The sequence below is a fragment of the Salmo salar genome, chromosome ssa01, assembly GCF_905237065.1.
Source record: "Salmo salar chromosome ssa01, Ssal_v3.1, whole genome shotgun sequence".
Classification (NCBI taxonomy): domain Eukaryota; kingdom Metazoa; phylum Chordata; class Actinopteri; order Salmoniformes; family Salmonidae; genus Salmo; species Salmo salar.
The window spans coordinates 41,887,283-41,913,814 of record NC_059442.1 but is presented as its reverse complement, the minus strand read 5'-3'; the positions used below and the strand labels follow the sequence as shown (position 1 = coordinate 41,913,814).

Genomic DNA, 26,532 nt, shown 5'->3' with positions numbered 1-26,532 from the left:
AACAGATCACCAACCATTTAGAATCCCACCGTACCTTCTCCACTATGCAATCTGGTTTCCGAGCTAGTCACAGGTGTACTTCAGCCACACTCAAGGTCCTAAACAATATCATAACCTCCATCGATAAAAGACAGTACTGTACAGCCGTCTTCATCGACCTGCCAAGGCTTTCGACTCTGTCAATCACTGCATTCTTATCGGCAGACTCAATAGCCTTGGTTTCTCTAATGACTGCCTCACCTGGTTCACCAACTACTTCACAGATATAGTTCAGTGTGTCAAATCGGAGGGCCTGTTGTCCGGACCTTTGGCAGTCTCTATGGGGTGACACAGGGTTAAATTCTCGGGCTGACTCTTTTCTCTGTACATATCAATGATGTCGCTCTTGCTGCTGGCTATTGTCTGATCCACCTCTACGTAGACAACACCATTTTGTATACATCTGGCCCTTCTTTGTGCTAACAAACCACCAAGCGATCTTCAACGCCATACAACACGTCTTCCGTGGCCTCCATCTGCTTTTAAATGCTAGTAAAACTAAGTGCATGCTCTTCAACTGATTGCTGCTCGCACCCTCCCGCCCGACTAGCATCACTACTCTGGACAGTTCTGACCTAGAATATGTGGACAACTACAAATACCTAGGTGTCTGGTTAGACTGTAAACTCTCCTTCCAGACTCACATTAAGCATCTCCGATCCAAAGTTAAATCTGGAATCGGCTTCCTATTTCTCAACAAAGCCTCCTTCACTCATGCTGCCAAACATACCCTCGTAAAACTGACCATCCTACCGATCCTTGACTTCGGCGATGTCATTTACAAAATAGCCCCCAACACTCTACTCAGCAAACTGGATGTAGTCTATCACAGTGCCATCCAAAGCCCCATATACTACCCACCACTGCGACCTGTATGCTCTCGTTGACTGGCCCTCACTACATATCCGTTGCCAAACCCACTGGCTCCAGGTCATCTAAGTCATTGCTAGGTAAAGCTCCGCCTTATCTCAGCTCACGGGTCACCACAGCAACACCCACCCGTAGCACGTGCTCCAGCAGGTATATTGCATTGGTCATCCCCAAAGCCAACACTTCTTTTGGCCACCTTTCCTTCCAGTTCTCTGCTGCCAATGACTGGAACGAATTGCAAAAATCTCCCTCTCTAACTTTAAGCATCAGCTGCCAATCACTGTGCCTGTACACAGCCAATCTGTAAATAGCACACCCAACTACCTCATCCCCATATTATTACTTACCCTCTTGCTCTTTTGCACCCCAGTATCTCTACTTGTACATCATCATCTGCACATGTATCACTCCAGTAATTATGCTAAATTGTAATTATTTCGCCTCTATGGCCTATTTATTGCCTACCTGCCTACTCTTCTACATTTGCACACACTGTACATAGATTTTTCTTTTCTATTGTCTTATTGACTGTATGTTTGTTTATGTGTAACTGTGTTGTTGTTTTTGTCGCACTGCTTTGCTTTATCTTGACCAGGTCGCAGTTGTAAATGAGACCTTGTTCTCAACTGGCCTACCTGGTTAAATAAAGGTGAAATAAAAACATTTTAAATATTGGTGGTGTGCTGCAGAGATGGTTGTCCTTCTGGAAGGTTCTCCCATCTCCACAGAGTAACTCTAGAGCTCTGTCAGAGTGACCATCAGGTTCTTGGTCACCTCACTGACCAGGCCCTTCTCCCCTGATTTGGCCAGCTCTAGGAAGTCTTGGTGGTTCCAAACTTCATTAATTTATCAGTGATGAAAGCCACTGTGTTCATAGGGACCTTCAATGCTGCAGAAATGTTTTGGTACCCCTCCCCAGATCTGTGTCTCGACACAATCCTTTTGACCTCATGGCTTGGTTTTTGCTCTGACATGCACTGTCAACTGTGGGACCTTATATAGACAGGTGTGTGCTTTTCCAAATCATGTCCATTTAATTGAAATTACCCCAGGTGGACTCCAATCAAGTTGTAGAAACATCTCAATGATGATCAATGGAAACCGCATGCACCTGAGATACATTTTTTAGCAAAGGATCTGAATACTTCTGTAAATAAGGTATTTCTGTTTTGTATTTTCAATACATTTGCAAAAAATGTCTTCACTTGTTTTCGCTTTGTCATTATGGGGTATTGATGAGGACATTTCTTTATTTAATCTATTTTAGAATGAGGCTGTAACATAACAAAAAGTAGAAAAAGGGAAGGGGTCTGAATACTCTCTGAATGCACTGTATGGTCCACACACTTCAAGACCCATGGTCAGATGATATAGTTAGCTGGTTGAAGCGTGATTCATCACTCCAGAGAATTTCGTTTCCACTGCTCCGGAGTCCAATCGCGGCGAGCTTTACACCACTCCAGCTGACGCTTGACATTGAACATGGTGATCTTAGGCTTGTGTGCGGCTGCTCCGCCATAGAAACCCATTTCATGAAGCTCCCGACAAACAGTTATTGTGCTGATGTTGCTTCCAGAGGCAGTTTGGAACTCTGTAGTGAGGGTTGTAACCGAGGACATTTTTACGCTCTTCAGCACACGGCAGTCCCGTTCTGTGAGCCTGTGTGGCCTACCACTTCGCGGCTGAGACGTTGTTGCTCTTAGACCTTTCAACTTCACAATAAAAGCACTTAGAGTTGACAGGCGGAGCTTTAGCAAGGTAAAGATTTGACGAACTGACTTGTTAGAAAGGTGGCATCCTAAGACATTGCCACGTTGAAAGTCACTGAGCTCTTCAATTAGGCCTTTGTACTGCCAATATGTAGATTGCATAGCTGTGTGCTCGATTTTATACACCTGTCAGCAACAGGTGTGGCTGAAATAGTCTAATCCACTCATTTGAAGGGGTGTCCACATACTTTTGTGTATAAATCAAATAAAATTGTATTTTTCACATGCACGTGTTTAGCAGATGTTATTGCGGGTGTAGCGAAATGCTTGTGTTTCTAGCTCCAACAGTGAAGTAATATCTAACAAGTAATATCTAAGAATTTCACAACATATACACACAAATCTAAGTAAAGGAATGGAATTAAGAATATATAAATATTTGGATGACCAATTTTAGAGCGGCATATACAGTAGAATAGAATTGAATATAAACATAAGAGTAAGCAAAATATGTAAACATTATTAAAGTGCCCAGTGATTTCAAGTCTAAGTATATAGGGCAGCAGCATGTAATGTGCTAGTGATGGCTAATTAACAGTCTGATAGCCTTGAGATAGAAGCTGTTTTTTAGTCTCTCATCCCAGCTTTGATGCACCTGTACTGACCTTGCCTTCTGGATGATAGCGGGGTGAACAGGCAGTGGCTCGGGTGGTTGTTGTCCTTGATGATCTTTTTGGCCTTCCTGTGACATCGGGTGCTGTAGGTGTCCTGGAAGGCAAGTAGTTTGCCCCCGGTGATGCGTTGGGCTGACCGCACCACCCTCTGGAGAGCACTGCGGTTGCGGGCGGTGCCGTTACCGTACCAGGCCATGATACAGGCCGACAGGATGCTCTCAATTGTGCATTTTGTAAAAGCTTGTGAGGGTTTTAGGTGCCAAGCCAAATTTCTTCAGCCTCCTGAGGTTGAAGAGGCGCTGTTGCGCCTTCTTCACCACACTGTCTGTGTGGGTGGACCATTTAGGTTGTCTGTGTGGGTGGACCTCGACGTGTACGCCGAGGAACTCAAAGCTTTCCACCTTCTCCACTGCGGGCCTGTCGATGTGGATAAGGGGGTCCTCCCTCTTATGTTTCCTGAAGTCCACGAACAGCTCCATTTTTTTTTTTACGTTGTGTGAGAGGTTATTTTCCTGGCACCACACTCCCAGGGCCCTCACTTCCTCCCTGTAGGCTGTCTCGTCATTGTTGGTAATCAGGCCTACTACTGTTGTGTCGTATGCAAACTTGATGGTTGAGTTGAAGGCGTGCGTGGCCATGCAGTCATGGGCCCCAGTATTGAGGATCATCGAAGTGGAGGTGTTGTTTCCTACCTTTACCACTTGGGGCATCCCGTCAGGAAGTCCAGGACCCAGTTGCACAGGGCGGGGTTCAGACCCAGGGCCTCGAGCTTAATGATGAGCTTGGAGGGTACTATGGTGTTGAATGCTGAGCTATAGTCAATTAACAGCATTCTTATATAGGTTTTTCCTTTTGTCCAGATGGGATAGGGCAGTGTACAGTGTGATGGCGATTGCATTGTCTGTGAATTTATTGGGGCGTTAAGCAAATTGAAGTGGGTCTAGGGTTTCAGTTAAGGTAGCGGTGATATGATCCTTGACTAGTCCCTCAAAGCACTTCATGATGACAGAAGTGAGTGCTACGGGGCGATAGTCATTTAGTTCAGTTACCTTTTACTTTCTTGGTGTATAGTGTATTACCACAGCTGCTCAGAATTTACTGAAGCAGAACCAGAAATAGCACAGCACTTACACTGGCACCCTCATTCTTAATTCACACTGTTGATGTCGTATTACACCAATATACTATTATATAGTGTGGTGTATAATATAGTTTCTCTGTTGCACTGTGGGTAGTCAGAAGGCTTTGCTCATCACTTAGTACTCACACAATGTCCTGGCACAATGTCATTCAGCATTTTAAGTAAGCGCAGTGCCAACTCCGCGCCAACTACAGTTGGGCCCCACCCTCGGCTGTTTGTCTCGACGCCTTTGTCACATAGAGATCCTTTCTCTGAAGATAAGCGAGAGGGGGGGAGAGCGAGAGAAGAGGGAAAGACATGGAGAGTGAGAGAAAGAGAGGGAGGAAGAGGGGGGGGAGAGAGCTGGAGAGAAAAAAGGAAGAATGGTGTAAGAGAGGCCTGTCCTGAAGCAGTGAGGGGTGGTGGGGGGGTTTAAATTAGCCTTGTGTTTCTGATGTGTCTTGCTGAATTCTCTGTCCTCGCTCTCGTCTCCTCTGCATCACTCAGCAGTGACTCGTATGGTGATGTAATGTAATGCGCTGCCTCGGCTCCACTGGAGCATGTGGTGGAGAGGATCCATAGAGCCTTGTGGCATTCTTTCTAACGTTCCAGTCTAACATTCTAACAGTGTTCTAATGGCCTCTCTGGGACAATTAAGCACCTCAGAAGCCAAGCTCTTAGAGCTGTTAGTGCTTTTGTGGGAGGATATGCACTGCCAGGGGCAACGGCTGGACAGGGCGGGCGAGTGAGTGGGCGAGGGGAGGGAGTGTGTGTGTGTGTGTGTGTGTGTGTGTGTGTGTGTGTGTGTAAGGGGGTTTCAGGTAATGTCAGATCAGAGTGTGTTAGGTCAAACAAGGGTAAGCCAGGGATGTCTTTGTACCTGAGCCAGGTAGGTCCTCTCTCTCTCTCTCTCTCTCTCTCTCTCTCTCTCTCTGTCTGTCTGTCTGTCTGTCTGTCTGTCTGTCTGTCTGTCTGTCTGTCTGTCTGTCTCTCTCTCTGTCTCTGTGTGTGTGTGCAAAATCAAGCAAATGGAACTGAACTCATGACAAAATCATGTTTTGACATTGTAGTGGCAATTGATGTCATGGTTGTTTGTTTCGCGACATTGCGGATAACATATTTTTAGCATTTAACTATGTATCTAATCCGATTGCCAGAACGCATTAGTTTAACCCTCAAGTTGAGCCTGAAGCATTCAAGAAGAAGCCAACCAAATTAAATGGTTGGTGGAAATATAATTGGCAATTCTAAGCACTAAGGGTTAAGAGTATATGAAAATTGTTTCCACAGAAAAGTTATATATTCTCTGGCGTCTGGAAGTGTAACGTAGCAGGTGTAAAAGAAACACCCGAAACTAGATCCCCCACATTCTGGTATTGACGAGAAGAGAAAAAAACTGTCAGGGCAGGAGCTCTTCTGCGCTGTTCAACCAATCCAGTAAATGCAGAGGAGGAGTTAAGGTAGTGTCGCCTTGTTAACGTCCAAAAGTGAGTCTCGTCACAGGGTGCCTTTCCATTTCCCCTGAAAACCAGAGCATGCTCTGGTTGTTGGGGACTCGGCAGAGGCTACTGGAAGTGTGACCTGTCAGATTCAATAAAATCCTCATGTTCTATGACTGTGTGCGCGTGTGTGTGTGTGTGTAAGAGAGTGTGTGTGTCTGCCCAATAGGTCAATGCACTGAGTGCAACAGTGTCATGGTTACACCTGTGGAGCAGGAACAGGGGATTTCTCCACTAAGAGGATTCTTCAGGATATGACTGGATTGGCCTGATTGGATTTCACCAACTGCTGATTCATACCCTGAGTCTTCCACTTCCACCTACCTCACAGTAGTACAGTAGACTACTATACCAGACACCTTCAGTACAGTAGCACTGTAGCCAACTCTACAGCACATGCTCTGTTTTCTCTCCCTACTCTTGTCTGTAGTGGGAAGTCCCATTTTGATAACATAATTGAACGCTTTCTTTATTACGTTTCAACAGCACTGATTCATAGCCTGCCTGCCTACACTGCACAGTACTCTTCTATACATGCTCTGTCTACTATGAGTGTGTAATGGTCCCACACTCTCAGTTTGACAACATACTGTATCAAGAATGTTTTAGTTTGTTTGCTGAGCAGAGTGGCTGCACTCAACGGGCAAGTTCAACATTTTGGCGATTAAGTACTTTTTTTCTACTTACCCAGAGTCACCTGAACTCATGGAAACAATTGTTATGTTTCTTGCCGCATGCAAGCTTCTCCTGTAGACTTCTAGTCATTGCGCTAACGCTAGTCAGCAACGGTTCCAGAAACGACCTCTAACTTCCTTCATACTGGACACGGAGACATACACATTCTATCCATGAGTTCATCTGACACTGGGTAAGTAAAAAAGGGCCAAAATGTCGAACTATCCCTTTAAAAGGCATAAGTTGACGCACACCCTAAAAGTGTTTGTAGAAGTGCTGACTCACTTTTAAACGTCATTGTGTTCAGTGTAGAGAATGTGTCAGTCATCCATCCCACGTATCCCCAACTGACTGGACTGTACTGTGGTGATTGTGTGTTGCAGGCTGCAGAGTGCTGGGTCAGAGCTCTGGAGCTAGCCAGTTGCAGTTGACTGGGCCTGCCTGTCCCTTACATCTTTTTCTGATGGCTGTGGCTCTCAGAGATTTGAGTGAGGAGACAGAGATCCAACAGAGGGGAGACAAGGGTCAGAGCCCACAGGAAGCTCAGGTAGTTCCACAGGAAATTCAGAGTCTCTAGCCTTGAGTCTCTATGTCAGTATCGAGAAGATCGAGAGGAAGCACAATCTCCGCAGCCTCTAGTCTGAGTTTTTCTCTTTTGTTTGTGTGTCTGTGTCCTGTAGGTTTCACTTTCTCTCTCTTTCTATTGCTGTTTCGCTCTCTTTCATTGCCCTCAAAGCCAGGCCACTGGTCCTTAAATACTCCTCCTCTCACTCTCTGCCCTTTCTCTGCTCTCTCTCAACTGTCCTCTCACTCACTCTGTCTTTACTGTCTGTCCCACCACCTTTGGACAGCTACAAACACAGCTGCAAAGACAGGTAGGTATAATTTGACATATTTACTGATGTTCAATGCCTAAGACATGGTCTATATACAATGGCATGGGTTGTCTTGGTTTTCAGGCTTGTCGTGTGTTGTTTATCTCTTTTCCATTTCTGACCCACCACCTCAAATCGGTTTTATGTAGCAACATTTTAAACTGTTTTAGTTTTTTTGTGAAAATGTCACTTGACTGAAATGATACACCTACTGGAGAGCTCTTCTTTGTCTACACCCATTCAGCATTGTTCACACCCATCTCTTTAACATTTACATTGGTTCATTTGCTAAACAGGTTGAGTTAGGTAGTGTAGTAAACAACCAAAGATTTAAAGACTAAAAGTGGTGAAAGTAGTAGCAAAAAGTAGTAGTAAAAATACATTTTGGCCTATATCCTAACCTGGCTTTTGTACAGGTCATGCTGTTCTTCACATTACCGTCTCTAGTAAGCACATACTATATCAAATACAATTTGATTTGTCACATGCACACCATACAGGTGTAAACAGTATAGAGAAATAGTTACTTGGCATAGTAGCAATATCAAAAGTTTCCAGATAAAAATATTGTATACATATTTTATAATTATTAGATGATGCTTACCCAAACACACTTGTCTAAATTGATGGGTAATGTGAAATTAAATTCTATAACCACCCCCCCAGACACGCCTGCCTAACTTGATGGGTCTTGATGGGTCATGTAATCTTCTGGCGAAGTGGAGCCTTTTGTTTAGACATAATCCCAACCCATGCAGTACATACGGATTGTCATAACTAGCCACCTCACATGACATGCTATAGTATGTATCTGCAGGTATTTAAAGCTAACCAACTACATTCAATGTTAGTTAGCTAGCTAGCATTAGTCTATAACTATCAATGAAAATGGTTTCTGAGATATAAATAATATTACTACAGAGATTATATACGTAACTTTAGCTAGCGAGCTAGCAAGCTAACGTTCGCTAGCTAGCTAACAGTACATTTTAACCTGCAATGAAAACAACTTTCTGACAAAATTTTAAATGCATAATATCTGAAAATGTAGCTAGACTTGTGTCAAGTCACTCTGGTTCACACTGACCGTGTGCAGAAAGTAGTCCATCACAACTTTTTTCCACTGATCAAATCAAATCAAATGTATTTATATAGCCCTTCTTACATCAGCTGATATCTCAAAGTGCTGTACAGAAACCCAGCCTAAAACCCCAAACAGCAAGCAATGTAGGTATAGAAGCACGGTGGCTAGAAAAAACTCCCTAGAAAGGCCAAAACCTAGGAAGAAACCTAGAGAGGAACCAGGCTATGAGGGGTGGCCAGTCCTCTTCTGGCTGTGCCGGGTGGAGATTATAACAGCACATGGCCTAGATGTTCAAATGTTCATAAATGACCAGCATTGTCAAATAATAATAATCATAGTAGTTGTCGAGGGTGCAACAAGTCAGTAACACAAGAGTAAGTGTCAGTTGGCTTTTTCATAGCCGATCTTTGAGAGTATCTCTACCGCTCCTGCTGTCTCTAGAGAGTTGAAAACAGCAGGTCTGGGACAGGTAGCACGTCCGGTGAATAGGTCAGGGTTCCAGCAGGTCTGGGACAACAGGTCTGGGACAGGTAGCACGTCCGGTGAGTAGGTCAGGGTTCCAGCAGGTCTGGGACAACAGGTCTGGGACAGGTAGCACGTCCAGTGAACAGGTCAGGGTTCCATAGCTGCAGGCAGAACAGTTGGAACTGGAGCAGCAGCACGGCCAGGTGAACTGGTGCCTGCTAAATTCAGGCCAGCAATGTTGTTGAGAACAGTAGCAAAACTTTTGTAGTACTCCATGGTTAACGTTATATCTTTCAAAAAAGCCGCAGTAGCATGGACACATACTGAGCTGCTCATGTTATAGACAGAAGCATGCTACATGACAGACCAATCAAAACTCCTCTATGGGCATGTCCAGCCCATCCATTATCTCAGGCAATCATGGCTAGCTGAAAGGTTCCTGTGTTTTTACGTGGCTAAACCAACTAGGCTCGTAATTCAACAATTCTATTCGTATTGACAGATGGCATACACGTTTGTTATTAAGGCACATGAAAGTTCACATGCTCCAGAAGACATTTCTACCCAAAAAAAACTTTTTTTGTTGTTACTTTTTACCCCATTTTCTCTCCAGTTTTGTGATATCCAATTGGAAGCTACTGTCTTGTCCCATCGCTGCAACTCCCGTAAGGACTCGGGGGAGGCGAAGATCAAGAGTCATGCGTCCTCCGAAACGCAGCCCTGCCAAGCCGCACTGTTTCTTGACACACTGCTTGCTTAACCCGGAAGCCAACCGCAGCAATTTGTCAGAGGAACCAAAGTCAGCGTGCATGCGCCCGGCCCGCCACAAGGAGTCACTAGAGTGCAATGGGACAAGGACATCCCAGCCAGCCAAACCCTCCCCTAACCCGGAGGACGCTGGGCCAATTGTGCGCCGCCTCATTGGTCTCCCTGTCGTGGCCGGCTGCGACACAGCCAGGGATTGAACCAGGGTCTGTAGTGACGCCTCACTGCGATGCAGTGCCTTAGACCGCTTCACCACTCGGGAGGCCCTTCAATTTTGATATATTTTTTTTATTAGGTTCAAATCCCTCTCCTGTGAAGTAGTGGCGTGCAACATACGCCTAGCTTCCTGAAACAAGTCACATTTAACCAAACTGATCCAAATCTGAATCAATTTATTTTTTATCACCTAGCTTGTTTATTTGTTTATGAGTGTAACTGTACTGTGCTGATGGCCAGGTGTGTGTGTGTGAAAGAGAGAGAGAGAGAGATAGATAGAGGTCCAGGTGTGTGTGACTGTGGTCCCCGCTGGCATGTGCCTCAGCTTAGCTACCTGGCAGCCAGGCCCTGGCACTGCTGGAGGCTGACGCTGTCACGTCAGGTAGGGTGGCTCAGGTGTGCCCCACACTGTGTGACGAGCAAACGCCACAACATCAATGACAAGAACAAAGTGGATAGGTTTGCAAATACGATTTGACAAACGTAAAAAAAAAAGGAAACATTACTGGAGACACCGTTAAGTTTTGGAGACTGCGTCGCGTTTGCTAGAGTAGAGATTTACAGGTGCTAATTAACTGTAAATAAGCTAATTGTTCCACACCACAGTTAGCCAAGAAGATTAGCTAGTTAATTAAAGTGGTGCGAAGAAGATTACCTAGTTATCGAAAGTGGTTTACAGTTCGTCAGCAATCACTCTTAGACTATTTCGCTTTTTTTTGTGACGCACCTTCCATGCATGTTTACTTTCCATGTGTATTCCAGTAACTTTCCCCCAAATTCCCAAGTTTTGCAGAAATCCTGGTTGGAAGATTCCCAGAATCATGAGGTAATAAGCAGGAAATCTGTAATCCTCCAACCAGGACCCCTGGAAGACCTGATTCAGTAACATGGGATGAGAGGGATGGAGTAGGTTTGACTGCAGACGGCTGCACAAGTTCATAGTGTAGAAGTTAATAACCTGTTGGGGATCGAGGGTAACCTAATCCCACTGACGGGATTGCTAGCAAGGCGGGAAATTCAAAACATCAAAAATCTAATAATTTCAATTTCTCAAACAATTAACTATTTTACACCATTTAAAAGATAAACATCTCCTTAATCGAACCACATTGTCCGATTTTAAAAGAGGCTTTACGGCGAAAGCATAAAGTTAGATTATGTTAGGAGAGTACATAGCCAAAAAAGTACACACATCCATTTTCAATTCAAGGACAGGCGTCACCAAAAGCAGAAAAACAGCTAAAATTATGCACTAACCTTTGACAATCTTCATCAGATGACACTCCTAGGACATTATGTTAGACAATACATGCATTTTTGTTCTATCAAGTTCATATTTATATCCAAAAACAGCATTTTACATCGGCGTGTGTCGTTGAGAAAATGTGTCTCCCCAAAACTGCCAGTGAATTTACAAAAAAAATACTCATTATAAAACGTGGTTAAAGTATTAAACTGTTATTCAAAGAATAACGGTTGCATTCTGAATGCAACCGCATTGACAGATTTCAAAATAACTTTACTGGGAAAGCATACACTGCAATAATCTGAGTACTCTGGTCAGAAAAATACACTAGGCTATACAGCTAGCCGCTATGTTGGAATCATCTAAAACCATGAATAACATTAGCAATATTCCCTTACCTTTAATAATCTTCATCAGAAGGCACTTCCAGGAATCTCAGGTCCACAGCAAAAGTTTTTTTTTTCCCGATGAAGTTCATAATTTATGTCCAAATAACTCCATGCTGTTCCGTGTTGTTAGCGCGTTCGGTAGGCTACTCAAAATGGGAGGGAAAAGTCACGACGAAAGTAAAAAAAAACATATATATTTACGTTCGTTCAAACATGTCAAACGTTGTTTAGCATCAATCTTTTGGTCCATTTTTAACGTGAAACATCAGTAATATTTCAACCCGACCTCTCCTGTGTCTTGAAACAAGTTCTGAAAAATGTCTCGCCTCATGAATGCGCATGTGCGCACAATAATGAAGTGACGACCTCCCAGGGACGTCAACTTCCCTTCCTTCTCATTCGTTCTCTGTTCATCATAGACGCTTCAAACAACTTTATAAAGATTGTTGACATCTAGTGGAAGCCATAGGAAGTGCAAAATGAATCCTTTGTCACTGTGTGTTTTATTACCAATGACTTGAAAATAGTTCAGCCACAAAATTTTCATTTCCTGCTTGTATTTTTTCTCAGGTTTTTGCCTGCCATATGAGTTCTGTTATACTTAGAGACACCATTCAAACAGTTTTAGAAACTTCAGAGTGTTTTCTATCCAAATCTACTAATAATATGCATATTCTATTTTCTGGCCGGAGTAGTAACCTGTTTAAATTGGGTACGTTTTTCATCCGGCTGTGAAAATACTGCCCCCTAGCCCCTAGAGGTTTTAAGGGCTTAAGTAAGCATTTAACTGAAAGGGTGACACCTGTTGTATTCGGCGCAAATACAATTTGATTTAAAGTGAGAGGAGTTGAACTTATTGTACTTTCTCCATCATTAACTGGTTAATGGATTGGGTACATTATATTACATGCCAGGTCTTCGTCATAAAAGTCTCCTGACCTCAATGGGACTTCCTGGATATTTAAAGGTTAAATCAAATCTGTTGTCACTGACTGACTGACTGAATGAAAAGACTGTCTGGCTCGCTGACTGACTAGCTGATTAACTGGCTGACTGACTGAATGGAGTCGCTGGCCTCAGTTTGACCAGAGGCACTACTGCTGTAATTATAGCAACTGAGTGGAACACCATGAGTAAAACCATTTGTCATTATCACTGCTGCGGCTGCTGTTTTACTGAAATAGAGCAATTTTGGTCAAACCACTACAAATGTGGTGTATTCTCCCTCCTCCCTCTCTCTCTCTGTCTCTCTCTCTCAACCACAAGAGTGAGGCTGTGCTAAGGCTATGTGCTGTTACCATGCGCCGTACACACAGATTAATTTTATTTACTGCAAATTACGTTTCCAGTAGTGTCACTGTTTGTAACCATACTTCAGGAGGTAAATGGATTGTTGTTCCCTTCAGTAATGCTGAGTTGAGACAGTCGGACTGTGCTGAGTGTTGATCCCTTCCAGAGGTAGAAAGGTAAGGCAGCGGCAGAGGATATGATAGATGAGGAAGAGGCCAGAAGAGAGAGGAGTCAGAGAAGACAGAGGCAGCAAGAGGAGGAGGCAGAGGAAATGACAGAGAAAGTGAATGCTGTGCAGCCATATGTCACCAGGCAGGACTGTTTTTCTCCCCCCCTCCTCCACTATCTTTTCTCTGAGCTATTTCAGAGTGTAAGGTACTGTTTGGGCTGGGCTGGGAGACAGCTGAAAAGACAGACAGAGGAGAGAGCCAGACAGCCAGCCAGCCGGCTCCCCCTCCCTCCTCACTCCTCTGCTGATTAATTGTTTGGTTAGCGATGTGTGCTATTCTACTCTCCCTAGCTCTCGCTAGCTCTCTTCTCCCTCTTTCTCTGTCTCTCTTTCTCACACTTTCTCTTCACTTTTACACCCTCTCTATCTCCCCTCCGTTCTCTCATTTTCTCTTTCTCTTCCTCCCTTCTCTCTCTTTCTCTATTTCTCTGTCTCTTTCTCTATTTCTCTGTCTCTTTCTCTCCCCCTATCTAAAACACAGTGTGTGTTGTGGAAGGAATCCTGTTGTTATTGTAGTATGTTGACCAGAGCTCATTCTTCTCTACCCACATGCTGCTCCTAGGAGAGAAGATATAGGACACACACACATATGTTTGTTTTACTATCCTTGTGTGGACCAAACGGATTGATTCCCATTCAAAACCTTATTTTCCATAACCTTAACCCCAAAACCGTGACCCTACACCTAACCCCTAACCCTAATTCTAACTGTAACTGCAGCCCTAACCCTAAAATAGACTTTTTCTGACTAAGGATAATAAAACCAAACACACACACACACACACACACACACACACACACACACACACACACACACACACACACACACACACACACACACACCGAGGGTGTCTCAGGGGGAGTTGGGATATGCAAAAAACACATTTCCAATTCACACATGCGTATTATACACACTATGTGTGAAATAGGACAAATATAAGCACCCACCTAATTATTATTATTACAGGGGACAGGAGTTATTCCTAAGCAGAGACACAGGATACAGGGGACAGGAGTTGTTCCTAAGCAGAGACACAGGATACAGGGGACAGGAGTCGTTCCTAAGCAGAGACACAGGATACAGGGGACAGGAGTCCTTTCCTAAGCAGAGACACAGGATACAGGGGACAGGAGTCCTTTCCTAAGCAGAGACACAGGATACAGGGACAGGAGTCGTTCTTAAGCAGAGACACAGGATACAGGGGACAGGAGTCGTTCTTAAGCAGAGACACAGGATACAGGGGACAGGAGTTGTTCCTAAGCAGAGACACAGGATACAGGGGACAGGAGTCGTTCCTAAGCAGAGACACAGGATACAGGGGACAGGAGTCGTTCTTAAGCAGAGACACAGGATACAGGGGACAGGAGTCGTTCCTAAGCAGAGACACAGGATACAGGGGACAGGAGTCGTTCCTAAGCAGAGACACAGGATACAGGGGACAGGAGTCGTTCCTAAGCAGAGACACAGGATACAGGGGACAGGAGTCGTTCCTAAGCAGAGACACAGGATACAGGGGACAGGAGTCGTTTTTAAGCAGAGACACAGGATACAGGGGACAGGAGTCGTTCTTAAGCAGAGACACAGGATACAGGGGACAGGAGTCGTTCCTAAGCAGAGACGCAGGATACAGGGGACAGGAGTCGTTCTTAAGCAGAGACACAGGATACAGGGGACAGGAACTAGCCTACTCGTCTGTTCTCTCAGATTATCTGATCAGAGTCTTGATGATGGCTTTGTGTTTTACCGTCTTAATCCTAATAACCATAAAGCCCTACTATAGTCTTCATTATGGAATTGGCATGGTCTTAATTAGGATTAAGGCTAATAGTAAGGCAATTTATCTTCAGTAGTCTGCTTAACGTTGTCGTAGCCAGGCAGACGGTTCATGTTGTGGCGCTGGTTGAGGCTAAAGAGACGAAGGGAGAAGGAAGGGGTTGAACCTGGTCAACTTCCACACTCTCAGTGACTCCCCACTGGGCATAGACATCAATGTAAGTCCTATTCCACGTTGGTGAGCCTCTCTGGAGTCCCTGCACTATGCAACAGGATCATGATGTTTACCTAATACACAGATAGATGTCCTCGTACAGATAAGAGACAGGGATTATAGTGATGACTCCCAGTCATACAATAATCTGATGTTGACATCACATGCATTTTTTTTTTTTGTATTTGCAGAACGTGGTAAAGCAATTTGCAACTACAAAGAAAAAACAGCATTTCTTATTGCTCAGGTAGTCCCTGTTTTGAGTTTTTCTTCCGTCCGGTGCCTAGTGATGAATACGACCCGAAGGAATGTGTGTAGCAGCAGAACTGATCCCCATTGCAGTCCATTGAAATCCCCAGCAGCACATGTTGCTTGTTGAAACAAAGCCCAGTAAACAGACGAGTACAGTAACAACACTATACTGACAAGAAATTGATCTCCAAACTCTGAGCTTTACCTTAAGTAACCTGAGATGTTTGCTGGTTTATAGTTACAGCTGCTATGGTGACCTTAGAGGACTGAACGCCACTGGAGTCTTTCCTCATTGCCGATGGAAACAGACAGTAGACAGAAAACATCCATGTGATATGGTGGCCCATTGAGGCACACCAGGGAGGTAAGGCAGTTGAACTGAGAAAGCAGGAGGAGGGAAAGGAGGACGGAGGGAGGAGTTTGAAGAGGAAAAGAAGAAAGCAGGGGGGGAGGAGGAGGAGAGGGGCTCTGTGACGCTTTTGTCAATGAGCCTGTGATGTGTGTGGTTTTCTGCATTTGCGGCTAAGTGGGAGAGGGATTTGCACAGCTGATTGTTGTTGATCAGAGGCTCCATTGAGAGTGCTGAGTGTAGTGGGCAATATGCATTTTAATGGGTTTTAAAACATGGAAATGGCATTTCAGGGTTGTGGTGGAGAGAAGTGGCATTAGGGCTTCAACTGTCTGTCTTATGAAAGGGAGGGAGGGGACTGCAGTTCTTTTAGAAGAAATTACGCTTTGGTCAGTGAACACCGTGAATGTCTACATCGCAACATCACAAGTCTGTGACCATGGAAATGGTCCTGTTAAGTGGAATGAAACCCTAATACTGTACAATACGCTTGTGAGAAGCATGGATGCTGTAGTTAGCTTTTCTATTATTTATGACTGTTGCAACAACATTTTAACATTTACATTTTGCATTTTAAGTCATTTAGCAGACACTCTTATCCAGAGCGATTTACAGTAGTAGTGAGTTCATACATTTTCATACTATTTTCATACTGTCCCCCATCGTCCCCCAGTCATACATACAGTTGAAGTTTACATACACTTAAGTTGGAGTCATTAAACTCCACAAATTTCTTGTTAACAAACATGACACAAGTCATTTTTCCAACAATTGTTTACAGACAGATTATTTCACTCATAATTCACTGTATCACAATCCCAGTGGGTCAGAAGTTTACATACACTAAGTTGACTGTGCCTTTAAACAGCTTGGAAAATTCCAGAAAATGATGTCATGGCTTTAGAAGCTTCTGATAGGCTAATAGAATTAATTTGAGTCAATTGGAGGTGTACCTATGGATGTATTTCAAGGCCTACCTTCAAACCCAGTGCCTCTTTCCTTGATATCATGGGAAAATCAAAAGAAATCAGCCAAGACCTCAGAAAAATAATTGTAGACCTCCACAAGTCTGGTTCATCCTTGGGAGCAATTTCCAAATTCCTGAAGGTACCACGCTCATCTGTACAAACAATAGTACGCAAGTAATAAATACCATGGGACCACACAGCCGTCATACCACTCAGGAAGGAGACGCATTTTGTCTCCTAGAGATGAACGTACTTTGGTGTGAAAAGTGCAAATCAATCCCAGAACAACAGCAGAGGACCTTGTGAAGATGCTGGAGGAAACGGGTACAAAAGTATCTATATCCACAGTAAAACGAGTCCTATATCGACATAATCTGAAAGGCCGCTCAGCAAGGAAGAAGCCACTGCTCCAAAACCGCCATAAAGAAGCCAGACTATAGTTTGCAACTGCAGATTGGGACAATGATCGTACTTTTTGGAGAAATGTCCTCTGGTCTGATGAAACAAAAATAGAACTGTTTGGCCACAATGACCATTGTTATGTTTGGAGGAAAAGGGGGGGGGGGGGGGGGGTGCGCTTGCAAGCCGAAGAACACCATCCCAACTGTGAAGCACGGGGGTGGCAGCATCATGTTGTTGTGGGGGTGCTTTGCTGCAGGAGGGACTGGTGCACTTCACAGAATAGATGGCAGGAAAATTTTGTGGATATATTGAAGCAACATCTCAAGACATCAGTCAGGAAGTTAAAGCTTGGTTGCAAATGGGTCTTCTAAATGGACAATGAACCCAAGCATACTTCCAAAGTTGTGGCAAAATGGCTTAAGGACAACAAAGTCAAGGTATTGGAGTGGTATCACAAAGCATTGACCTCATCCTATAGAAAATTTGTGGGCAGAACTGAAAAAGTGTGTGCGAGCAAGGAGGCCTACAAACCTGACTCAGTTACACCAGCTCTGTCATGAGGAATGGGCCAAAATTCACCCAACTTATTGTGGGAAGCTTGAGGAAGGCTACCTGAAACATTTGACCCAAGTTAAACATTTTAAAGGTAATGCTACCAAATACTAATTGAGTGTATGTAAACTTCTGACCCACTGGGAATGTGATGAAAGAAATAAAAACTGAAATAAATCATTCCCTCTACTATTATCCTGACATTTCACATTCTTAAAATGAAGTGGTGATCCTAACTGATCTAAGACAGGGAATCTTTACTAGGATTAAATGTCAGGAATTGTGAAAAACGGAGTTTAAATGTATTTGGCTATGTAAGCTGTAGTAGTGCAAAGGCTCGTATACAGCGTTTTGATATTTTCTTATGGAGTCAGAGGTGCTATTTATCTGAATGGATCCCCTTATTTATTCTTCTCCCAGACTGCCTACATGCTCTCCGTTGGTTTCGAGAGAGAGAGAGAGAGGTGGAAAGAAAGAAGCCCAGTAATTGGATGCCATGTTCGTCTCAGCTGTTGAACTAACGCCTGCATTCCTTGTCCTGTTTACCATAGTTGCACTGCCCACCCCCAGTACACCCCCCAGTACACCCCCAGTACAGGCAGCAAACAAGAGCCTTTCCCCCCCTTCGCTCTCAACGTCTACGTCAAGTTCACACATACTCACACAAACACTCAACTACGCCAAGATCAAATAGAATTCATGAAAGTCAATAAACAGGCCTCTGCACTTTCATTTTCAACCCCCGCGTGCGTGCCTGCCTCCTGCCTGCTTTGCGTCATACCTTGTCCGTAACATGTTTCTGTAAAATGGAAATCCTCGTCCCTGGATCAGATAGTCATCAGGTACTCCTTGTGTCGTACTACTCCTCCGCCATTCCTCAGTTGGTTTCTCTCTTCTCTCTGGGTTTTGTTTTTCTCTCTCCTTCTTCATCATTCGCTTTCTTTCCCTCCGTTTGTTACTCTTCTCAGCTCGTTTTTGGGACATTCTGAGGTGTTCCTTCATTTCTGTCCACCTGAACATTTCAGGAGTATCGACTAGAGCCATATTATAGATGTATTGTTGTTGGTGTGTGCTATACAGTGCCAAGATGTATATATTCTCTTACGTTTCCTCTTTTGTTAGCAGTAATACAGTAGTTGTTGTTTTGTGTTGTCTGCCTCACAGACTGTGTAGAGGAGGTGTAGCCAGATCCTGTTAGTAGAGGGTTAGAGAGTGGAGGGTTTAACAGAGTGTACTGTAGGTTTTAAATCCTCCTCGAAAGTAACAGAATGATGACGCCCTCCTTGAGAGAGAGAAAAATACTAAGAGAGCGGGAGGGAGATAAAAATACTAAGAGAGAAATGATAATCAGAGAGCGAGGGGGAGCAAGAAAGAGAGCAAGTGGGGGGGGGGGCTCTCCTGGCACAGGTGGCAGTGTACTGATGAGTTGTGGATGGCACAGTTGTGGCATGGTGTGGCCATGAGGGCTTTACTGTGATCCCACACTGATCTTCTACCCTGGCACACACACATGCACAAACGCATACTCTCTCTCTCACACACACACACACACACACACACACACACACACACACAGACAGAACTTGTCTGTCTGCCAGCTTCCACAGCTCTGCTCCACTCAGCTCTCCACTCAGCTAAGCTAAAGCATCTCTGGCAAAAACACTCTTGTCTTCTTAATAGGAGAGGAATTGCCTTCAAACCAATGAGAGTTTCCAAGTCGCTGGGTTGCTACTTGAGTCTCTGCCCAGAAGCCAATGAGAACCATCTGTCATGCAAAAACCCTTGTTGATACACAGCACACACACACACACACACACACACACACACACACACACACACACACACACACACACACACACACACACACACACACACACACACATACAGTGCATTCGGAAAGTATTCAGACCCATTCCCTTATTATCACAATTTGTTATGTTACAACATTGCTTTCAAATGGATTAAATAAAAATGTTCCTCATCACTCTACACACAATACACCATAATGACATTTTTGCAAATACATTAAAAATAAAAAACAGAAATACATTATTTACATAAGTATTCAAACCCTTTGCTATGAGACATGAAATTGAGCTCATGTGCATCCTGTTTCCATTGATCATCCTTGAGATCTGGGCTGATGAAACCAATATTGAACTCTTTGGCCTGAATGCCAAGCGTCACGTCTGGAGGAAACCTTGCACCATCCCTGTGGTGAAGCATGGTGGTAGCACCATCATGCTGTGGGATGTTTTTCAGCTGCAGGGACTGGGAGACTAGTCAGGATCGAGGGAATGATGAACGGAGCAAATTACAGAGAGATCCTTGATGAAAACCTGCTCCAGAGCGCTCAGGACCTCAGACAGTGACAAAGGTTCAACTTCCAACAGGACAACGACCCTAAGCACACAGCCATGACAACGCAGGTCCTGACAAGTTTCTGAATGTGTCCTTGAGTGGCCCAGCCAGAGCCCGGACTTGAACCCGATGGAACATCTGTGGAGAGACCTGAAAATAGCTGTGCAGCAACGCTCCCCATCCAACCTGACAGAGCTTGAGAGGATCTGCAAATACAGGTGTGCCAAACTTGTAGCGTCATACCAAAGAAGACTCGTGGCTGTCATCGCTGCTTCAACAAAGTACTGAGTAAAGGCTCTGAATACTTCTGTAAATGTAATATTTCCGTTTTCTTTCTTTTTAAACATTTTGTAAAAAATTCTAAAGAACAGTTTTTGCTTTGTAATTATGGGGTGTTGAGGAAGAAAATAAACGATTGAATCCCTTTTAGAATAAGGCTATAATGTAACAAAATGGGGAAAAAGTCAAGGGGTCTGAATATTTTCTGGATGCACAGTAGATACACAACCACACGTTAAGATCCCCCCCATACACACACCCACACACAACCACACCCACTAACAAAAATAACCTGTTATTGACCGTGATGGGTATCTGGTGCTGTTGTCAGGGTTTTCTAGGCCTTTTCTAGGCATTTTTTAAATTACATTTTATTTACATTTCTATTTCATTTTTACAATAGTTGTAGTACTTTTCATCTTTCATCTCTTCAGTTTGTGTTGGAAAGAGAAGGGTTAATACTGACTACAAAAAAATGATCCAATCAAGATTTTCTTTGGTGGTCTTTGGGTACAAAAATCTAGTTAGCTCAGCCAGCCATTGGCTAGGCCTTCAGAAGCTGGACAGAATGTCTCTGCTATTCAACAATATTAGAGCAGAATTTTGGAGTGATATTTAAACTTAAACTTCACTACTGAGAGCACAATACGTAATGCTGTAGCTTTCCCATGCTAACGCTAGCAACATTAGCTAGCTTGTGTTGTAGTAGTGTGACAGTGTTAGCTAGCTTGTGTTGTAGTAGTGTGACAACGTTAGCTATTTTGTGTTGTAGTAGTGTGACAACGTTAGCTAGCTTGTGTTGTAGTAGTGTGACAGTGTTAGCTAGCTTGTGTTGTAGTAGTGTGACAACGTTAGCTAGCTTGTGTTGTAGTAGTGTGACAACGTTAGCTAGCTTGTGTTGTAGTAGTGTGACAACGTTAGCTAGCTTGTGTTGTAGTAGTGTGACAACGTTAGCTAGCTTGTGTTGTAGTAGTGTGACAACGTTAGCTAGCTTGTGTTGTAGTAGTGTGACAACATTAGCTAGCTTGTGTTGTAGTAGTGTGACAATGGGGATGGCGGCTGCAGCAGCTGTTATCAACTTCAAGGCAGATGTTGTTGCTAATTTGCATTTAAACTTTAGAGCGCTGGTTAGTGTGATGAAAGTAGGCATATGTCACGCATCACTACTTCACAGGAGAGGCATTTGAACTTAATTTATTTTTTATCGAAATGTATTTTTTTGGCAGAAATGCCTTCTGGAACATGTGAACTTTCATGTGCCTTAATAACAAACGTGTACGCCATCTGTAAATACAAATAAAATGTATAAATTACAAGCCTAGTTGGTTTAGCCATGGAAAAAGACAGGAACTTTCCCACTAGCCGTCATGGCTGAGATAATGGGTGGACTAGACATACAGAGAGATGAGTTTGGATTGGTCTGCCATGTAGCACGTTTCTGTCTATAACATGAGCTGCTCAGAATGTGTTCCAATGTGGCTTTTTTGAAAGATATCATAAAGAACTGCAAAAAAAAACTGTCTCCAGATTACGTCTTCAAACTAAGGGCAACCATGGCATCCGTGACAGAGAGAGAGAAGCGTTCATCCATGTACACGGGTAAGAGAGTCCAGCTAGCTACATTTTCAGATATTATATGTTTCGTACTGTAAGCTAGCTAGTCAACGTTAGCTGGCTGGCTGGCTCGCTAGCTAGCTAACGTTACGTGTATGATCTGTGTAGTAATATTATTCATCTCAGATCCATTTGCATTGCTAGTTGTAGCCTAATGTTAGCTAGCTAGCTAACATTGAACCTAGTTGGTTAGCTTTGTAATTGTGTTTATTATGGATCCCCATTAGCTGCTGCCATGGCAGCAAACACTCTTCCTGGGATCCAGCAAAATTAAGACAGTTATACATTTTAAAAACATTACAATACATTCATAACAGATTTCACGACATATTAATTGTGTGCCCTCAGGCACATATCTATTACACAAAATATACTTGTGTATAGTGCGTATGTTATCGTGTGTTTGTATGCATGTGTCTATGCTTGTGTTGCTTCACAGTAACCACTGTTCCATAAGGTGTATTTCTAACTGGTTTTAAAATATAATTTTACTGCTGGCATGAGTTACTTAATATGAAAAAGAGTTCCATGTAGTCATGGCTCTAAGTAGTACTGTGCGCCTCCCATAGTCTGTTCTGAACTTGGGGACTGCTTTAGCTACCTGTTGATTCATGCAGGGTAGTAAGTAACGTTATGAGTTGGGATTAATGTGGGGCGGATTAAGTGATGCTATGTTTTCTGTTATTTTCTAGATTTTTTTGGTTTGATACAACGTATTGGAAGACTTTTGGTCCCTCTGAAGGGCTAGGTCCTATTGTCATGGTTCGTCACTGGTATTTAGCATGGTATTAGCTAATCCTGTTGGTTAGGATGACACTGTTATGCTAGCAGATTGGCACCAGAGGGGATATCTAGCATGGTAGACAGGCAACGCTTGTTCTCTCACTCTGTGTGTGTGTGTGTGTGTGTGTGTGTGTGTGTGTGTGTGTGTGTGTGTGTGTGTGTGTGTGTGTGTGTGTGTGTGTGTGTGTGTGTGTGTGTGTGTGTGTGTGTCTGTGTGTACACGTTTGCATGTGTGTTTGTTTCTGTGCAAGCGCGTGCGTGCATTCGTCTCTCGATCTACCACTCTCCTGCATATTCTGGAGCTGATGAGACAATCGAGGCATCTGTTCCGGGTTCCAGGGCCACGAGACAGAGCTGCTTGCTTTCTATTTCTCATTCAAGTGTTTTAGGTGTTTTTACAGCGTTACTAATAATAGATGGCTGAGATTTGCATTGGCTAACATCCTCTAGGTCTATAGGGAAGATCACAGAGCTGTATAGTTCAGATGTACAGTATTAGAGCATATATAAAGTAAGCTCCTGCTCCCATAGGTAAAAGTGACATGGGATTGGTTTATTTTTAGTGTATTATTAAAGGAGAGTATATGTTCAACAAGTCCTTGTCCCCATAGTAAAAGGCCACTTGGCATCAGTGGACTATTTTCTTTTTAGTATATCATTACCGCTCTCTCTCTCCTCTCTCTCTCTTTCTCCTCTCTCATCTCTCTCCATGTTATTCAGTCCCAAGGGCATAGCTGTCCTCAAACCACGAGTGTTGCCTTTTTTTAAATTAGGGAGCGCTACTTTATCTCATTGAATTGGAAGTCCTATTCAAATTAGGCCATCGCTTTACAAAAAAACTTCACAGAGATGGCTGGAGTTGACAGTAACATTAGCTGCTTTCTTTGTGTGTGTGTGTGTGTGTGTGTGTGTGTGTGTGTGTGTGTGTGTGTGTGTGTGTGTGTGTGTGTGTGTGTGTGTGTGTGTGTGTGTGTGTGTGTGTGTGTGTGTGTGTGTGTGTGTGTGTGTGTGTGTGTGTGTGTGTGTGTGTTTATGCACCCGCGCATGCGTGTGCTAGTGTTTCCCCTATATTCATTGCCGCCAATGAAATCGTTGCCGCCACACACACACCAAAATCTCATTCGACATTGAAATAACTCAAACTTAATCGAAACTATGTTGAAATTAGAAGGGGCCGACATTCATAGTCTCTTCACTCAGTCCAGCTTGCTAACAGTTATTGAAACGAAAGCTAGACGGTCAAAGAGCATCGAAAATGCCAAAAGCAATGGATAGAGGACTATTTTTTGCTTATTGTCACGTCAAGGAAATATAATCAATTTTAAGAGCGGATGCGGCCCGCAGGGCAAAATTAGTTTGACACCCTTGGGGTAGAGCAAGAGCACAGTGAAGGGAGAGAGGAGCAGCAGAGCGTCATTTTATTTTCATGCATTTTGAAGTAGAATGCCCTATTAAAAAGTCACCAGAAGTGACCTTCTCATAGTCGTTATACAACCCCCACCCCCCAACACTACCTTAACCACTGCTGAAAAAACTCCTAGGGGAAACACTGCATGTGCGTGCGTGCGTGCATGCATGTGTGCAATTAGTGTTTACAATCCCTATGCTCTTATACAGAGGTGAAGACCAGGGTCCCAGTGGCTCTGAAGACTCACCTATTATCATACTGCATGAAGACTCACAGGTCTATTATAACTGTACTGTATGCAGATTCTAGTAAAAGGCTCCAGCTCTCATCTCTGGTTGTACTCATCCTCCTGGGGACACAGAGCTCTGCTTATCGTTCTCTTTAGTCAGAGGAAACAGAAGAAGATGGAAATATTCATGCATTGTTGTATTTTTTAAAAGGCCCAGTGCTCTGCTTTGTATTGTATTACATGCATTATAGGGTTTATTCTCGGTTGTGTTGTTCTCCTTAGCTCTAGCTTGGGTCAGTGTGCTTGGGTTGGGCTGGGGAGCAAAGGCAACAGAGTGTGGGATTGGAAGTGAACGTTTCTGTGGGTTTTAATTGAAGGTGAGGGTTAGGCATAAGGTTAGCAGTGTGATTAAGGTTAGGGTTAGGCTTAAAATCTGATTTTAAGAAGAGAAATTGTAGAAATAGGCAGGGTTTAGCCATAATTATGACTTTGTGGCTTTGGTACAGTAGCTAGTGACGACCGTGTTACTGTGGAATAGTTTATTTTTGTTGCAGGCAGGCACTATGTTCGTGTGTGTGTAGGCTAAATATGTACTTGTGTTAGTGTACGGTGCGAGTGTAACCCTCAGAGAACATCGTCAGTTGTACTGGCTGGTAATAAGTCGTTGTCTTTGTGGTTGGGTACTCTTTTCTCCCTGACATGACACACTTCTAGCACTTCCTCTTTCCTTTGAACAGCGCACTTCCTGACTTGAAATGTGCGCGTCTCCTTTTAGAGAAGTACATCTGTCTCTTTCTGTCTATCGGCAGGCAGCCACGCACTGCAGGGGATCGCTTCCCCAAACTGAAATATGGTTCCTTTGCTTCAAACCCACATCCCTCCTCCCCTTCCTCCCTCTGTCCTCCCCCTCTTCCTCGACCCTTTGGTAGGTAAAACCACCCATATATCCCCTCGGCTTGAACAGAAAGGGTGAGAGGGTGCGAGACTAGTGTCAGTCTTTTCCCCTCCAGCCTCAGAGGAACAGAACGTAGGGAGGGGGCAGAGAAGAGGTGGGTGGAGAGCAGAGGTGAGGTTGGGGAGAGAGGGAGAGGTGGGGTGGGATGAGAGAGAGGTGGTGCAGTGACACATACACAGCCCTCCCTGCCAACGTTTCCCTCCCTGCTGCTTTTGACCCCTCCCGGAGGATCATCCATCCAGAAACATCCATCTGTGCCTTTCTCCCCAAAGGGAAAAGAGGTGTGTGTGTGTGTGTGTGTGTGTGTGTGTGTGTGTGTGTGTGTGTGTGTGTGTGTGTGTGTGTGTGTGTGTGTGTGCGTGCGTGCGTGCATGCGTGCGTGCGTGTGTGCATGCATGTTTGCAGCATAACCAGCTCAGTTCTGAGCTGTGGGATACACTGCAGCGCTATATAGGAGACTTGGCACCGTGGCTATACATTATACATGTACTGTAAGCCTATATGGATGGAGACACACACACTGTTATGTAAGGTGCGAATCTCCAGCTGCAGCTCATGTCACAGAGGCCATTCCAGCTGTGTTTCTGGAGCTGGGTCACCTGACCCTGTCCTCACCATTTCCTATCACTGGAGACCAATGAGAGTCAAGGTAATACACTCAGGAACCTCCACCTGGAGTTACAGAGGATTTGGTAACTGCTGTGCAGGACATTGTCTCATAATAAATACCGACTTGACTTTCTACACTGACGTTCTACTTTTTGGGACTTTCTCAACTATTAAAGTAGTACGACACTACTTGATGACTTCAGTATGGGAGTATACTTTAGCTGGGCTCGCCTAGACAGACAAAGCGTTGTTGGCTGGTGAATACCACTATAAAGGAAGTAATCCAACATGCCTGACACACGACGGTAGCTAGATAAGCGTAAGCCCTGCATTCACTGCAATACAACACAATCAATCCGTGCACAGCTAGGACATTTGACGCATGCGGTAGAGTACGGAACAGTACAGTTTGTATCGTATCATAAACGAAACAAACTGAAGCTCAGTAGCTGTGGTTGTAGGAGAATGAATGAATAGCCCCCAGCTGTAAGAGCATGGTATCTTTCTCACACACACACACACACACACACACACACACACACACACACACACACACACACACACACACACACACACACACACACATACACATACACATACACATACACATACACACTCACATACACACACACTCACAT

At 43.9% G+C, this 26,532-nt stretch overlaps 1 protein-coding gene across 3 annotated transcripts in view; it reads left to right on the top strand.

Annotated features, from left to right (window-relative positions):
- The window catches only part of LOC106602554 (alpha-(1,6)-fucosyltransferase), a 117,337-nt gene that overhangs the window by 18,502 nt on the left and 72,303 nt on the right, over window positions 1-26,532 (top strand). Inside the window, exons 2-3 of one of the 3 annotated variants that reach the window (XM_014195263.2) lie at window positions 6,970-7,133; window positions 7,267-7,461. The exons of 1 other annotated variant lie outside the window; for it this stretch is intronic. The gene's annotated coding sequence lies outside the window, so the exon portion shown is untranslated. The remainder of the gene's footprint in view (window positions 1-6,969; window positions 7,134-7,266; window positions 7,462-26,532) is intronic. One more of the 3 variants, XM_014195254.2, reaches the window with a different exon arrangement.